General features: G+C 35.4%; 1 long non-coding RNA gene across 1 annotated transcript in view; it reads left to right on the plus strand.

The window, feature by feature from the left end:
• Nucleotides 1-16,797, plus strand: part of LOC117607474 (uncharacterized) — a 62,018-nt gene that overhangs the window by 12,712 nt on the left and 32,509 nt on the right. Inside the window, exon 2 of the long non-coding RNA XR_004582176.2 lies at nt 1,436-1,489. This is a non-coding gene — a long non-coding RNA (uncharacterized LOC117607474). The remainder of the gene's footprint in view (nt 1-1,435; nt 1,490-16,797) is intronic.

The following is a 16,797-nucleotide window of genomic DNA, read 5'->3' on the forward strand; positions in this document are numbered from 1 at the left end:
TTATTTCTTAAAATTATTTAAGTCCCAGAAATTGGGACTTAATAATTAAACAGTATTGCATTCTAATTATTTGAAAAAATTATTTATTGCTATTATTTGTTTTTAATGATTTTGGTAATCAGAAATTACTTTTTTTGCACCTTTCACTTAAAGATTAAATTAAAATTTGTTCCACCTGCAAATTAATTGTGTACACTTAATTATTGAAGTAATTTTCAACTTATTTATGAACCAACCCAATAAGTCTTGAAGGATCCTATAATATGCTTCCCATCCACTTCCTCAACTGATCCTTTTCGCTCCGTCTTTCATCAAGTTGTCCAAAAACGATATGTCCCGTTCGTGTGAATAGACGAATAAAAAAAGCGCAGATTCTGTGGATGGTCGATCGTGGGTCAGTCTCGTGGCTGTGGATCCGGAATCAGACGGAAGACGATGTGTCACGTCCACGGATGAGCGACAACGACACGCACTGTCTGTTAAAAAGACGAAAGGAAGTAAAACGAAGAAGGCGTGAGACGGTCGAAGAACGAAGGCAAGAGGAAGAAATTCGCTCGGGATGGAAAGACAGCGAGGGTGAAAAAGAAGAGGGGGCTGAAAACTGAGTAGAAGCGAATCGATGGAGGAAGAGAAGAAGCTGAATCGGGAGAAGAGTTCGATACGTTTATGGAGAGGTTCGAATAAGGGCCCGGGAACATAATTATCCGACAAGTCAAGGAACCCAGAGGTACACAACGAGAAGGGAAAGGAGCACGTGTGATAGAGACGAAAGAAAGAAAGGAGTTGGAAAGAGAATCTTATTCTTTGGTGCTGCTGGAATCCGAAATGTTCGGTGAGCGCATTATCTTCTTGCTGAGGCCAGTCAGCGCCACTCGCGGATTCCACGATATCGTGGTGTACCACACTTATACGTGTACCTCGTTGCCGTTACAAGTGTGTTACATTGGAGGAATGAAACTGAATTAGTATAGGGTCAAAGTAGGCAACAGGTCCAATTTTCGAAAAAGCATCAATTAATTAAAAACAAAAATTTTGATGCTATTACTTTTTGCTGTTCTTTGCAATTTTTAAAAAGTATTAACTGGTGCAAGATAATATTTAATAATTTGAACAACTCTATAGCGTTTCGTGAAGAACACAAGAAGCAGGAGTTATAAAGCATGTCAGCATGGCATCACGCCATATTCCAAGGTACACATAGCCACTGAGTTTTTGCCATGGCCCCTGGCAAGGTGAGAAATTGAAAAGTGGCTGTCCGTTAGGTAATTAAGATTTCGGCTCTTTGTATCGTGCCTTGCTTCTATATTGTTGGTGCGATCTTTTAAAAACATTGAAAATGCCCTTGGACGAGCTTTTGATCGGGCACACCGTATAATAACACGTTATTATCTGAAGTGAATTCACTTTAATGTTCATTTTTTTTCCTTTTTTTCAGATGAATCTAACGGATGTTCAGTTACGGAGATTTTATGGAGAAAATTGAAAATGAGTAAGTGTATTCGAATAAGAGTTTTTTTACTTCTTTTACCTCTTTCTTTTTTTAATTAACACGTTTTGTGCTGTGCGAAAAAACAAAATAACAGTTTTTAATTACCACCAATCGAGTCAATAAGTTTTTATTATATTTCTGATAACTTTTCAATTCCTCTGCGATAAAATTCAGCTGATTATAGAAATCCATCCCTCATATTATTAAAAATTATTTTATCTAACGATAAGCACCCCCTAAAAATATCTATATTGAAATTACAAATAATACAAATAATTTCCATAGAAATCTGTCATTGTCATCATCAAATTACAAAACACTAAATCAAAGTTAAAAATAAAAATACCTCTCAATGAAACATTTAACAATTTTTGATTGGTAGTCAAAGTATTTATTAGCAATGTAATAAATCGTATGGGAAAAGGTTAAATAGAGAAATTAGCAAGAAATTGAATAGAGTGGCGAGTTGACCCGGTGAACGAAACCGAAGGAAAGATATCGCGGAAAGAGTGGCGATTCCGTAGTGGTAACGAGTTGAGATGACCGAGAACATCGGCGGTGCCACTTCAAAGCGGGAATCCCGCGCAATCAGATTCTCTTGCCCTCCCTGTTCGCTTGAAAAACCGAGCGGAGGGACTACCACCTCTTCTTCGTCTCTTCCTTCTTCTGCCTTCCCTTTGGGTCTGGCTGTTCGCCAGGATATACCCGAAGGCAGCAGCCACATCGAGTAACGATCATCTAGTGACTGTTGTCCATTTGAAAGATTTTCCAGATCCTTAATATGTATTGTCAGCATTATTGAACATTATTTATCGTTATTACTGATAACAAATTATAAGTTAATGGTGGGTGTTAATATTAAAACAAAATATTATTGTAACTGCAAGAGCATAAACGCATTGTTATTATTTATAATATTGATGAGGTGGTTTGATAAAAATAAAAAATCTAAAAATAGATTTTACATAAAAATAATTAAATATCAGTTTTGCAAGAATGGGGATAAAATAAATATTAACAAATTGCGCTTATGATTAATTTTTCTTAATTAAAATATTATAATTTTCTCAATTTTTTATTTGGGTCATAGATGAAGCGCACAGTACTAAACGTGTTAATATTACTTTCACTTAAAAGAAAAGCATACATATCTTATCACTTGAGGTCTTTATTATTTGAAATATGTAAACTTGTTTTAAAGTAATAAACTTTGACAATTAGTCACCGCAGGGTAATTAACGCCAAGCCTGATAAACAGGTAAAATTAACTTCTCCTTTAATTTTGCAATTAGTATAATTTTTTCACTCACCATATTGCTGATAACTGTCATCTTTTACGTTATCATCATCGATTCGCGTAACTGTAAACACGGAACAACGTTATTAGCGATATTATCGCGATACAAACGCTTTAGACGTGCTTTTTTTTCATTGATTACTCACCTGGTATGAACGTTTAGGAAAATATCCCCTTAGACAGTTACGAGTAATTATAGCCGTATAAAATATTACATCCATATTAATACGGAGCGAAGTGCTTCCATATAATTGAAAGCCTTTATGCGTTGACGTCGTAAATTCATATTTTAATATCTTTCCTTTTCTTATGAATTTAATTCCACGTATTTATGGCTTTGATAAATACCCAACAGTTTTCTTCCATGTTTTTTATAGGTCGTTCTATATGAAATGATGGATTTTGAAATCTATAAACTCTGACATAATTTCATGACATAAAAGTATTAGGAAATATCACTTATGATACATCAATTTAAAGCTCCAAGTTTCATAAAAATCACTGTATAAACGTTTGATCAATATTCTTAATACAAAATGGCTGGCTGCCAATTATAGTAAATAACGACCGACTTAGATATGTATAAATTTTCAATTAAAAAATTATCCAATTTGTATTAAGAATATTAATGAAATGTTTATATAGTTATTTTTATAGAATCTTAAACCATAATTTGATTTACTTAAGTGCCATTTTGCGATAATTTTATGTCATCAAATTATGTCAGACTTTTATCTTTCCAAATTTGCCATTTGATATGCAACAATCTAATATTTTTTCTATTGTCGTTCCGTTAGAAACCGATCGGTGACAAATGACTTGAAAAGCAATCGACTTTGCAAAGTGAATGCTCGCAAAATTTCAAAAAGAAAACTCGTAGTAAATCTGTTAGGGCTATAAACGTGACTCGTATATACACGCTTGTTATACCTATCTATAAATTCATTTTAAATTGTTGGATTTATACGCAGATCACCGTTTTGTACTTACCTAAGAAAGATTTCGACCGACTGTTTCGGACGACAGCGTTGATTAATTGTGCTATTAAACTACGGGCTGAGAAGAAATCCCGTTTGAATGACTCTGCTAGTCTTATCTTTAGCACACAATGGTTATTTTTCCATAAATTTGGTTATTAGGGAAAAAGTCATTGATTTTTGTATTGGAAATATGAAATTTTATTTTCAAATTCTGGAATTTTGGAATTTTAGAAACGTAAAGTTTTATAATACAATGATGAGGGGACTAGACCCACTCTGGCTCCTATTTTATTAATTTTACCAATGTTTGTCATTTAACCCTCCGGCAGAGGACCATGGGAAGAGCCCCGATTTTAATTTAATTTTGTATTTTATATTATTTCCATTTTTCAAATTTTACACTGTTCCATATTTCAAAAAATATATAGCATGCAGCTTTGAGTATTAATAAGATAAAAATGAAACTCTCCTTTCTAAAGTAGGATCGTGAAAGTTACTGGTAATTTGACTTACATCGCTCCCATTTTTAGATGCTCCCAAGATTTTCACGTTTCCAAGATAATTGCGTTGATCACTTTATAAAAGATTCACCCCGTATATCCTGGTGATACCGAAACAGTTAAAGATCCTATCAGCTAACGTGTATCGCAGAATCGCGAACGTATCCACACATCGTAACATACGCATACGATATACAGGGTGTCTTATATAATATAAATTGAAGCCCTCATTATTAAAAACATAGGAATAGTTAATTTTCAAATTCCTAATTTCAATCTGTCTATCTTAATTAGCTATCTTAATTATTAATGTAACTGATTAATTTTCAAGTTCCAGTTTTCTGCTTTGCGTTATTAATGTGTTATTCTAAATAATATTTTTTTACTATTTTCTTTTGATTATTTGAATAATGTCTAATTTGCAATATCGAGTTCTACTATTTGACAGTGAATTTTCTCCAAAACAAAGCCCCATATGAGAAAATATCACTCCACATTTTTAGTTGAAATTTTCATGAAAAATTAAAAATTCTAATTTACCTGGATGTAACATAATTTACACGACACCAAGTATATAGGATAAAAAGATATCTTTCGTTATCTCGCACCTCGTACGAGACGAAGATCCTTAGCGTCGATATGATAGTTACTAGCCGTAATTGGTTGAGGTCTTGTTTCTCGATGATTCTCACTGATCTCTCCACCATTTCGTCGGCTTTCCTCTTGGCAAGATTGCATCGACGGTTTAACTTAAACGTAGCTAGAGACAAAGTGCAACTTTGATAAAATTATGTACATTAGTATGCTGGCTGTCTCGTTCTGATGATGAAGGATTTCTCATTGTGACGTTTTTCACGTAACGGTTGTCCGTCTATCATCGAACAGTACCGATGAGATTTTTGTCACTAAACCTGTTGCCGTTTACAGTTGATCGGGATGCATATATTCTCTCAAGATTTTTTTCTTTATTTCAACCTATGTGCTTGGTAATGTTTGAGTCATCTGATGGTAGATTTTGATATGGACGTGAAACTGATCAGCTTCATAAAATAGAAGGTACAATGACACTGATGACAGCTGGAAGTTTGTTAGGTTGTTCAACAAAGATGCGATTAGAATATTAGAAAGTCTGATTGTAATCATGAGAAAATGGCACAAAGTTGTTCTAAACGCTTGAAACAAAAGATCATCATCCAGTATGTAACACCTAATTTTATATCGGAATTGGCAGAGGTGAATTGGCAATGTTCATCTCACTACAGTTACTTTAATACGAGATGGCTGCTAAATCGAGCCATAAAAATGTACGCGCCAATGTTTGATAAATAGGAAGGTTAAAATTGTCGGGGTGAAGATTGCCCTTTTCCTCATTCTGTATCGTACAGTAGCGACGTATGGTAACAAACAACGAGAATAACGATGGAAACAGGAGGCCATGATTACCATCAAAGACGATACACGACACCGATGATGAAAGATATATGAACGACGATGAATATTACCTCGGATGCATTGTAAAAGTTTCCCTTACGATTTGCCTCCCTTTATTCTCCCGGTCTTTTTACCTCGTTACGAGCAAATAAATCGACGAGGTCGACGCTGAGGTCGGATTCTACGGTCGCCAATAGGGGGTCAGCTGATTCACTATTACCAGGGATATGGACGTCGCTTCTGGGTGGTAATTAGCTCCAATCCTGGTAACGGCGTCGTATATCTCCTAGGATATTTTTATACACAACTCGAGACACCGACGTGGCGGCTTCTCTGTTCATTATTTTTATGCTATTCGTTCTTCTGACACCGAGGGCTTTAGTTTCTACACTTTTCTTCTCCTAGAAAGCAATTTTAAATAAATCAAAAATACATCATAGATTAATCGACAGTATTCTAATATTAGAATATTATGCAAACTGATTGCACGTTTAATTATTTTTAGACTCTTCTTACCCCCCTTTGTTATATTTGTGAAAAATATAACCCTTAATTTTGAATTTTGTATTTTAAACAATGTAGGGTGTCAAGTTTGTTATTAAATTTTTTGAGAATTATATTTTATAACAAAGAGAAATTATAAATTATATTGTCACAAAAGACTAGAATTGTAAGGACGGACGTCCTTTATGAACGGTCTCTAAGGTGTCAACAAAAAAATTAAGATGAAAATGGGTGGATCCAAAACCCGATTAAGATGTGTGCTTCCTTCATCCTGATCGTCTAATTATAGAGCGATCATTTCCCAAATCGATCGACAAGGTGATCGAATGAAAGCCACCTCATAAAGGCTTAATGCTTAATAATTGACAAATAACAATTAGGCACCTGTTACGTGGATCCTTCACCCTTTTTTGTCACCGTTTCCTCGATAGAGACTCAATGAAACACGTTTACTTTCAATCGGCTCCTCCCACACTTCCTCCTCGTAACTTTCGTTCTCATATTTTTTTTTCCCTTTCCCTTTTTTTCCCGATCACCATGGTGATAATATCGTTACAATTTCCACACCTTATAAAAGGAGAGGAAACGGGTTCGATACGTCACATGAGCCTTTTTTAATATCCATAGGAATCAAAAGACAGGAAGTGTTTTTATATAGAATCATTGGTGAAAATCAGAACTGGATGAAATTTAGGAAAAAATAGTTTCAATTCTATTTAAAATATTGGATGTTAGAAAGTTAAATTTTGGCAAATAGAATGGTTTAAGGATAATTTAAGTTAGATCTATGAATTTTTAAATAGAAGAGTTATGTATAAAACAATATTTAAAGGAATATTATAAAACTCAGCTTAATTTAACGATGTAAATTTTGAAAATTTAGAAAATTTAATTATTTAACTAGAACAAATTTTACAGCTCGATCATTACCAATTTACAAATGATATCTTCATTTCTATTTCTCCTCCTTTGAAAATGATTTTTTCCCATACAATCCTAGGTGGTCCATCCAGGACCAATTTCAGGAAAAGCACAATGCACGGTAGCTAATTCAACTGAATACAGTAGAATCACATTAATTTCTGAGAGCCATTTCTTTTTTTCCATTTGGAAGAAATAGGAAGTTGGATGTGTCGAATCGTCGACAATTGTGAATGATATACTTGCTGTCTGTGTGGCTACTGAATGACATCGTGGCTCTTTATTTTCACGGAAAAAACTAAATAGAAGATGTGCAAAACGAGCTTAAAAGCTTTTCAACGAGTCATCCTAATCACGAAACATCCAAGTCAATCTGACTTCGTGACTATGCGCGAATCGAAGACGAAAAGATACACCGGATGGAATCGAAGTGAAATCGTCCGTGTGTTATGAAATCGAACCGGAAGTTCGTTTCCCGCCGTTATGGATCTCTTGTGTAAGAAATAAAATTTACCTCTCAGAGAAATTTCCATTCAATTCTGGTCCCTTCTAAAAATTTGAATTGGTTTCTCTTCAAACACATGGATCTTTACCATTATAAAATTTTAAGGTTTCATAAATTCAAAAATTTCAAAGTTTTAGAATTAAAAAATTAAAAAATTTTAGATTTCGTACACTTTATAATTCCAAAATCCCAAATCTTCAAAGTTTCAGAATTCCAAAATTCCAAACCTTAAAAATTTCAAAATTTCTAGAAAACCTGGTCCACTCCAAAAGAAGGACCAATTTTTCAATCATTTGAAGAATGTTTGAAAAATGTTTGGAATTTGAAAATTCCTCACTTACACTTTTCAAAAATATTGTCGCCAATTTTTATTGAAAAATAAAAAATAATCAATCATACCTACATTTTACTATGTACATACATAAGATAGCAACTTGACAGCTTTGAAATTTGAAAATAAATTATTAATTTCGTCAATAATTAGAAAATACACATCGTCCATTTTCCCTATGGCGTTCAAAGTGTTAAGGCGAACTCTTGAAGAAGAGGTGATTGCCACCGCGGGCGCCGTTAATGTTCGACGAAGTACACATCGATCGGCTATAAGGAAACGACAGCCAACAGAACTTTTAATTTATAACTTATTAAAATTTTCTCTCGTTGTTTCCCCGCTTCCGCGATCGACTCGCTAACTACCTTGTCGTACGCTTACAAAGCATACTTCTCGGCCTTGATCTTCGCGACGTGATTTATGAAGACGCATTGACAACACCACAAGATATACTCATACGCATATCCAGCGAGATGATCTGTCAATAAAACTGGCAACGGTACTTCTTCGGATACTTTGCTGTTACGAAGTATCTTTTGATTTTGTTAAAATAATAAGACAATGTTTTTAATAATATGAATTAAAATTGTGGCTTTCTCGATGGTCCAAATATAATTAATTTTTACCGAGTTCGAATTGTTAAACTTTTATAAGAATTGGAATATCAGTGTCTTTTTAAATCTTAAATGAAAATTTATTGATTTATACATTTCAAGATCCATTTAACGAAATTTTTATTAATTATTCTGTTCCAATAATATACAAAAGTTTGATGATTTCTATTACAAGAAATTCTGACATTTTTAAAATTATTCTTTCTCTGCACATTCTAGATAAAATTGTTGAAAACCTAGCACGAGTGAAAACTAAGGAAGTAGAGAAATTTCTAATGAAAAGAATTTCTTTACGGTTGTATACCAATACCTGGCGGTTCCTAAGAATTAGTCCAATGTTCTGACCCTGCTATTATTTCAAAATTTTCACATCTCATAGGTGTATTGTGACTTAATTTTCCTTGCCGACATGGTCACGATGGGTGGCCCGTATAGATTTTCTTCGTATTTCCCACAAGAACGCACCCCGTTGAGCGGGTTCAAGTTACAAAAGAAAATGATTCTATCGTTACATAGTTTGTTTCATTTTAGTTAAATATTTTTTTAACTATTATAATTTTTATAACAATTTATTTCATATAAAAATTTTTATATTATTGTCTAAAGCAAATTAAAAATATTCTAAAAAAGATATAAGTATACTTCCATTGAAAAAAAAATAAGGAATTTTGAAATTTCATTATGAAATTTTATAAGTTTCTCCACCTAGACATAACTTTCCATAAAAATAAAATAAGTTTTGTTGAGAATATTTTTAAAAAATTGCTTGGATAGATTAAAATAGAAGATTCTGTATACAACATGAGAACGGTGTAGGATAAAGGATTAAAAAGGGGCTAGCGAAGAAAAGGGGAATAGAATATAACCCCGTAGATCTATTATATCTGGGTCATGGAGGCGGAATCGCGTGAAAACGTAAAACTTTCTTTCACCCTGGATCTTTTATTGGGTCGTTCGATACCCGGCTTCCACGTGGGTGGTTCAGCTGGCCAGATTACACGGACTTTTAAGGCCGTTTAGAAAAGCGTTTTAGACAATGCTAAATCTTTGAAGCCTGGGAAAAGTGTATCCTTTGATGTTGCGAACACCTACCAAGACCCACTGATCGACTTATAGTTTCGCGTGGAACATCTTCATCGATACTCCCCTTTCCTTTGATCTCCCACGACAACAGTGTCTTCATTCAGTTTGATTGTAGGCCACACGATGACTCGTATATTCTGCAGGATGTGGTGGCGTGCCAGATGCGTACGATCAACTTCCCGATCCTCTCCCGGAACAGGATCCTACCTCATCTCGGAAGGACTTTGTTTATTCTGTCTGAAAATTTCATTACGACTTCCTCTTTCACCATTAACGTTTTCATTTCATTCAACTCTTCTAAGTATTTTTTTCCGTTTTTTTTATATATTAAGTTGACCTGATCCTTTTATTTAGTAAAGACTGGAGGAAATGAAGTGAGATTTTAGAAATTGAGAAATTTAAATACTTTTGGATCTTAGCATTTTTATTTCGTTCGATAATTTTAGATATTTTTTTACTGATAAGGTGGTATTTTTCTCATAGTCGATAAGAGGAAATGAAATTGTAAAATTGAGATAGGGTTAAAGGGAGGTCTAAGGGAGGCTAAGGGGGTTGAAATTTGGCCCTAGGATGAAATTTTAAAAATCGAGGTATTCATAAATTTTATCTAAATTTGATGTAATAACCTGTTACGTTATTTTATTTCATCACTTTCCACTTATAGCAATTATACCATTTTTCCACGAAACACTCGACATCAATTTCCCTCTAAACGGCAACCGAGTGGACTTCCTTTTCAATTTACCTAACTTGAAAAATTTTTTCTGCCGGCCACGGTACAGGGTGTAATCACAGTCTTTCTTTACGTCTCTGTATGCACGGTACCCTATATTTTGAATACGAGTTGTGACAGACCGGACCCGCCATACGAAAGACAACAAATCCCGATGCTGCTGAACAATCGGGGATCCTCGATTTTTGCGGAAGCAATCGTACGTTCCTTAAAGACCCGCGCTTCTTTTTCTCTTTCATTTACTGGGGTCTTTATTGGTTCATTCTCGCGCGAGACCCGAAAAAGCGGATGGAAGGAAGGAAAGAGAGAAAGTGCAGGGGGACAGGCTATTATACGCGTATCAGGCTCAGTTATAATTCTCCTGTGTTCATATTGTTTGCGTGATGGGTGACGTGCACGCTCGCCACTTACGCGGGGGTTCGATGATTATGCAATTGCATCAGAGGAATATTGATGGGCCACTGAGGCTTTGGGACGGTGATTTTTTTGATTGGTTAACCAACGCCTCTGTCGATTCACGATCACAATGATCCAAGTCGAGGAGGAGGCACCAATCTTATTCCTTGGATTTTTTGATTCGCTGGATAAGTGATAAACTTGTACCGGAATCGTTCCAAAAATTTGTTCACAATATTTTTCTTTTTAATAACATGTCATTTATCCTAGTCAAGTTATAGTACTTTTATAATTTTTGCTAGAAGTCCATCATTTGTTTTTTTTTTTTTTTTTTGTACAATCTAATAATCAATTTTTGGGGGGAGAGGTGCTGGGGTTATTTTACTTAGAATACTACATTTTGGTGATATTGTTGTTACATATCAAATAGCTGATTTTAAATAATTAAAAATATAAAACTTGACATAATTTGAATGGAACATTTGGAGGGCAATGAGGGCATATCCTTTTTCATTTTTCATTTCATTTATTTTTGATAAAATTATTCAGAGAAGTTGAAGACATGATGGTGTACAGGTGGGTGTACATGAAGATTGTTCTTGCGAGGCTTATCCGCGGTTAGGACACAGTATGACGCAAGTCCGGATCTTCCAGACTTATAATTTCTTGTATCCTTTATCCATTCACTCTACTTCCAGCGACGCTTTTGTACCCGCAGCTTGTAGTCAGGTGCAGCCCTCAATAGAAGCTGAAGAAATAAAGAGTCGCACACGCACTTCCGTTTACGCAACATCCTTCCGGTATCAGTTCACCCCACTCCTACATTCAATGTATACATTGAAGTTCCTTTAAAACACGAATTCAATTAAAATTAACGAGTCAAATAATATTTTCAAATTTTTCTGAAATAGTTTAAAATTCTCTGATTTTATTCCTTTTAATAACTGTGTAACTTGTTTAGCAACATACGGATACAAAATTTAATAAAAATTAATGTAATAGTCAAAGGATAAAAATTATCTTTTTTTTTAATATTCATTATCGCAGTCAAATATTTGAATATAAAAGTGCAGATGAAGTTTGAATGTCGATATATATACAGAGTAAGTTAAAGGATCTTTAAGTCGTGTGCGGCTCTCTGTGAACCGGTGGCGTTATTTATGTAAGGCCTCGAGCGAAAAATGTTAATGAGCTTCCGAGGTGCGAGAGAGATCGAGCCAATCGTAATTCACGGTTTCGATAACGAGCCAAAAAAAAAAAATGTTATTCCGTTTGTATTGTCGAGGCTGAGAAGGAAAGAGCGGAGGGTAAAATTTCGCGACACGAACGTGTTGCGTTTCCCCTGTGAAATGAGTTGTTAAACCGACCATGGTCACTTTTCGACTTCCGTGTTACGCGCGGGAATATTTAATCACGCTACACTGTCCTTTTGTGGATACGCCGCTTGAGTCCTTTCAAATTTTCTCTGCCGTTGGAAATTGTTATTGACATAAGTGTTATTCGTGTTTCTTTGGATCTTTTATGCCACTTTTGTTCCATTTCGTAATGAAAGGGTGAGATCTATGTTAAACCTGACAGTTATTAATTTGCTGGTCCTAGTTGCAAGAATTATAACGATTATTTCAATAATTAGAGTTACAATGATTTTTTAAAATAAATCTTCAATTAAAAAAGATGAAAAAGTACAAAATTAATTTGTACATCTGATATAAAGATTAAAATTAAATTTCATGTAAAAAGTGTATTTGAATGGGACCACCATGTACGATTATGGTTGCACGCGCACGTCTAGATCTATGCGGAAATGCTTAACTTATGAACTCATCCCATGGATTGCCGGCAATATACCATGGAACCACGTGCGGCAATCTGAATAGAAACGTCTTTGAATCGAGGATTCCCTCGTTGGATCTCATCGTTTCCTGGATCATTGCCAAGGTGAAAACATCGGTACGTCACAGTCACCGCTGGTCGAATGATTAATGATCGTTCGACAAGCGCGCGGATCAACGGACCAAGAGGTTTCCCTGGTGTTACCATAAAAATTACCTACGCCGCAGCTAAGTAATAAGCTGTTGCTACCGATTGGTACTGCAAAGAAAACTGTACTGGGAATTATAGTTCGGTGACCTTGTTTATTGTTTCTTAGTTAATGGAATATTTTTCAAATAATTGAAATTAGATATCCTTGGATATTATATTATTCCTTAATTACTATTTTAAATTTAATTATTTTGAAATTTTGAAAAAAGGCGCATAATTAATTTGTACTCCTAATACTAATAATGCAAAGTAGAAAATTCAAATTCTGAAATTTGAACTCTGATAATTAAACTCATCATCGGTTTTTCCAATAATATAAAGAGAAAAAGTTCTTGAGGCGAAATTCTAATGAAAGAAGAACGTAGTAAGGAGGAATCATTAATAGTCATAATAGTCAATGAGAAAGCATGGAAAGAGTTGAAAGAAGAGAAGTTTCTTCAATATTATACTATTCAGAAATAAAGATACAGCGTTCGTCTTCTTTCTCTTTAATTAGAAAAAAAGGCAGTGTTATTTATTACAGACGGTTAATTTAATTTCTACTAGTCATATGGCTATGATTGTCATGTTATTCAACTACGTTAGAAGTTTTCAAACCTTTTCACCATTCACTGGCGTTTATTAATTTGGACTCTTTCGTTGATTTCACTTGCAATGTATAATTTTAGAAAATTTCAAAGAGATACTAGAATTCTTTTTTAGAAGTGGGTCGTGTCTTCTAATTTTACTCATCTAATTTAATAATAACGTAAGATATTAATCTGGAAGCTTAAATTTAGAAATGAACCTTTCACTAGAAATGCATACACAGTAATTACCTAGTTAATAGTAGGTAATTACTACAAATTACTGTCAATGTGTTTTGCGTTGAGCTCTTCTACAGCGAAAGATCAATTCAATAATAATTAACACTTCTAATATCTGAGGTGGTAATTTAAAAACTTCAACTTGAAAATTAATAAATTACTACAAATAGTGATTAGTTAGTAAATTACTGTCAATGAACTTAGCATTAAAATTTTCCACAGGGAAATGATTATGCATAGTTAATTAAAATAAATAATTTTTGAAATCTTTTTATCATTCCTTAAAGAAGTTTAACGATGGAGGTTCTGAAAATAGTCGTAAACATAATGAAAGAAGAAGGGTGATTTGGTGTATCTGGATCTTAAGATGGTGACACTTGTATATACCTTGAGGAGCTGTCCTTCGTTGCAGAGGTCAGTCGTTAAGGCGTCACGAAAAGATGGACGAGCCACTGCCGGTGTCCGCGGGCGTACAATGCCATATTAATGGCTGTCGGTAGCGGTGATAAATTCCTAGGTCGAACCCGCTCTCCCGCAAAAGCGTTCTTCTTCAGCATCGTACGTTGCTTGCCGCATTCTCGATCTCTCTTCCCCTCGGGACTCGCCGGTTGGAATGGCGACAATGAGCGGGAATAAGTCAACTCGAGAAGAGGTTCAGATAAAAGAGAAGAGACGGCCGGAAGACGAAGAATGTTCATTATCGAAGGATTGAACTTATAGTTCCTTGCAGTTCTCTGGTAATCTTGAACTGATTGTTTAATCAGCATCGGTCATGATTCCTAAAATAATCTAACTATAATTCATGTGTTTCCTTGTTTTGTTTTTTTCATTCATTTATGGATGATAAATCATTGGATTCTCGTCAGTTTCTCGCGTAGAGATTAAAAGCTAATTTGATCGAAAAATTGTAAAGTAATCGGGCAACTTTTGGAGAATACCGCTAAATGACCGTCAAATTTTTCGAGAGTCCCGATAAGTGACCGCTGAATTTTTTCAGCCACCCGCCAAGTGAAGGGCGAATTTTTCGGGAGTCCTGATAAGTGACCGTACAAATTGTTATGGAAATAAAGTTTGCAGTGTGTAGTGCTCTATTTCTAACAAAATCTATTATCAAGAGCAAATAATTAACAAATCTTTACCGGGCTTTATGCGTTAGTATTATAGTTCTAAAATTGCAAAGAACCATGAGGACCCAGATAACGATCATGGCACAGAGATCAAGCCGTGGGATTTGAGATGAACATAACTTGTAACTAAGGTTCAAGGAAAGGATGAGAAAAGATAGTGGAAGTTGAGTTAATTGCTGCTTCTAGTTCTCCATCCTGAGATCGATGCTAGTTAACCCCCTACTACTGAGTACACACGGCACTCCTCGTTTCAACTTGAGCGTTCTCTCTTTCCTTCGCGACGATGAAGAAGATTACGCTTTAAGCATTCACACGACCTTCATCGTGCGTACTTGCGCGTATCTTAAGTGTGCAGAATCGCGACAGGTCTGCTGTGAGGAAGGTCAGTGGCCGTTTCAGAGATTTCACTCTGGATGGACCTTGTTCGCCATGGATGTACCGTCTTTGACAATTAACTTTACGCTTTATTTCCTTGCGACTACTTTTCACACAGATAATATCATTTAGACAACTTTTAGAGGCAATATAATCGTCTTTTTTATTTTTTATTGTATAACGAAGATTAATATTATTTTAGTGAACTATTGAAATGGTTGAATATATTTTTATTTAGAAATTGAATATTCAGTAACGAATAACGCTATGTATAAATTTTGAAATTCTTTTCTGTGATCGATATTTTAACCCAGGGCAACGAATATCCTTCTGACTCACGTATCAAATGACTTAATCGATCGATAATCACGATATTACCTTTCCTGTCAATATAATACAAGCTCTCATCGAACAGTTGCAAGTTAACCGCGTTACGGTGCATCTGGTAATTACACAACGGTTCAGCACGCAGGGGCATCTCAGATTGATCGATTGATTACACAGGGTTCATTTCAATTTCGAAAGTCCTGTAGACGTGAAATATTAGTCGGGGGAAGAATAGAAAGTGCAAGTGAATTATCGTCGGGATCACTGCGACACCCTGTTCTCAGATGCGGACGAGCTGATAACACGAATCAGCTTACTTCCTTCTCCGTGACTCGAGATTACAAATGTACCATGTTAAAACAAACGCGGGCTTGTTGCGTTTTGGTGGAACAAATTGAAAATTATTTGGATCCTTGGTTTCTGAATAGTTACACACGAAGAATCTTGCATTGAAAAATTTCAAGATAAGAATAATCGCGATTGATTATTTTTTCAAGGTAAGAATTTGGTCTCCAACGAATCCTCGTCGAAACGTAGGGTTAAGATCAAAGCCAATCCGCGGGCACGCTTTTCTGCAGATGGGCTGCGGGGCAGCATTGGGGACGAGGAGACCCATTAAGTTGTTACGTCGACTTATCCTCCGGTGTGCGCACCACCATCAATTAATCGTCGTCTCAGTTCGGTGCAACGACATTTTGCGATCCGACCGCTATTTCTCGACAGTCTAACAGCATCGTCGATATTTCTTCTCTCTGCCTTCTTTTTCTCCCCTCTCGTCAGCCCTGAAGCGCGTAGACCAGCCGAAGAAGCGCCATTTCAGAAGGACGTTGTATACAATATATGTACGTTTTGGTAGACGAGGAAGAAGTGCAGGAAAAGGTTCGAAGGTCCTCGCCCGCGGACCATTTTTCGACCGTTTTCGTGATAGCTCAGGGCCGCTTATTAACGTAAAGGTTTACTCGTTCGAAGTGTTCTCCTCCGGGCCTCGCCGACACGTTTCTGCCAGATTTCTGGGTTTTTGACCGCTCTAGGAATCCGCTTGGACACGGATGAACGTTCGTTTGATGGTCCACTGGAACGATTAACATCACTCGACTTTGAAGAATTTTTGTCCCCCCGGTCAAAGGGTTCATCCAGCGAATTCTTTTCTCCTCCGAGTATCTTTAACGAGTTCAACGCACAGTTTCGTCGAATTTCTGATCCTACTATGGAAGATTGAGGCGCCTTAAGTAAGACACTTATTAATTTTTTTAATATATCGCTTCAGTTTTGCTATTCTAAATTTTAATAGTATTTTTATTTATTTTTATATATAGTATTTTATGAAATGTTGTA

This window comes from Osmia lignaria, chromosome 14 (genome assembly GCF_051020975.1).
Source record: "Osmia lignaria lignaria isolate PbOS001 chromosome 14, iyOsmLign1, whole genome shotgun sequence".
NCBI lineage: Eukaryota > Metazoa > Arthropoda > Insecta > Hymenoptera > Megachilidae > Osmia > Osmia lignaria.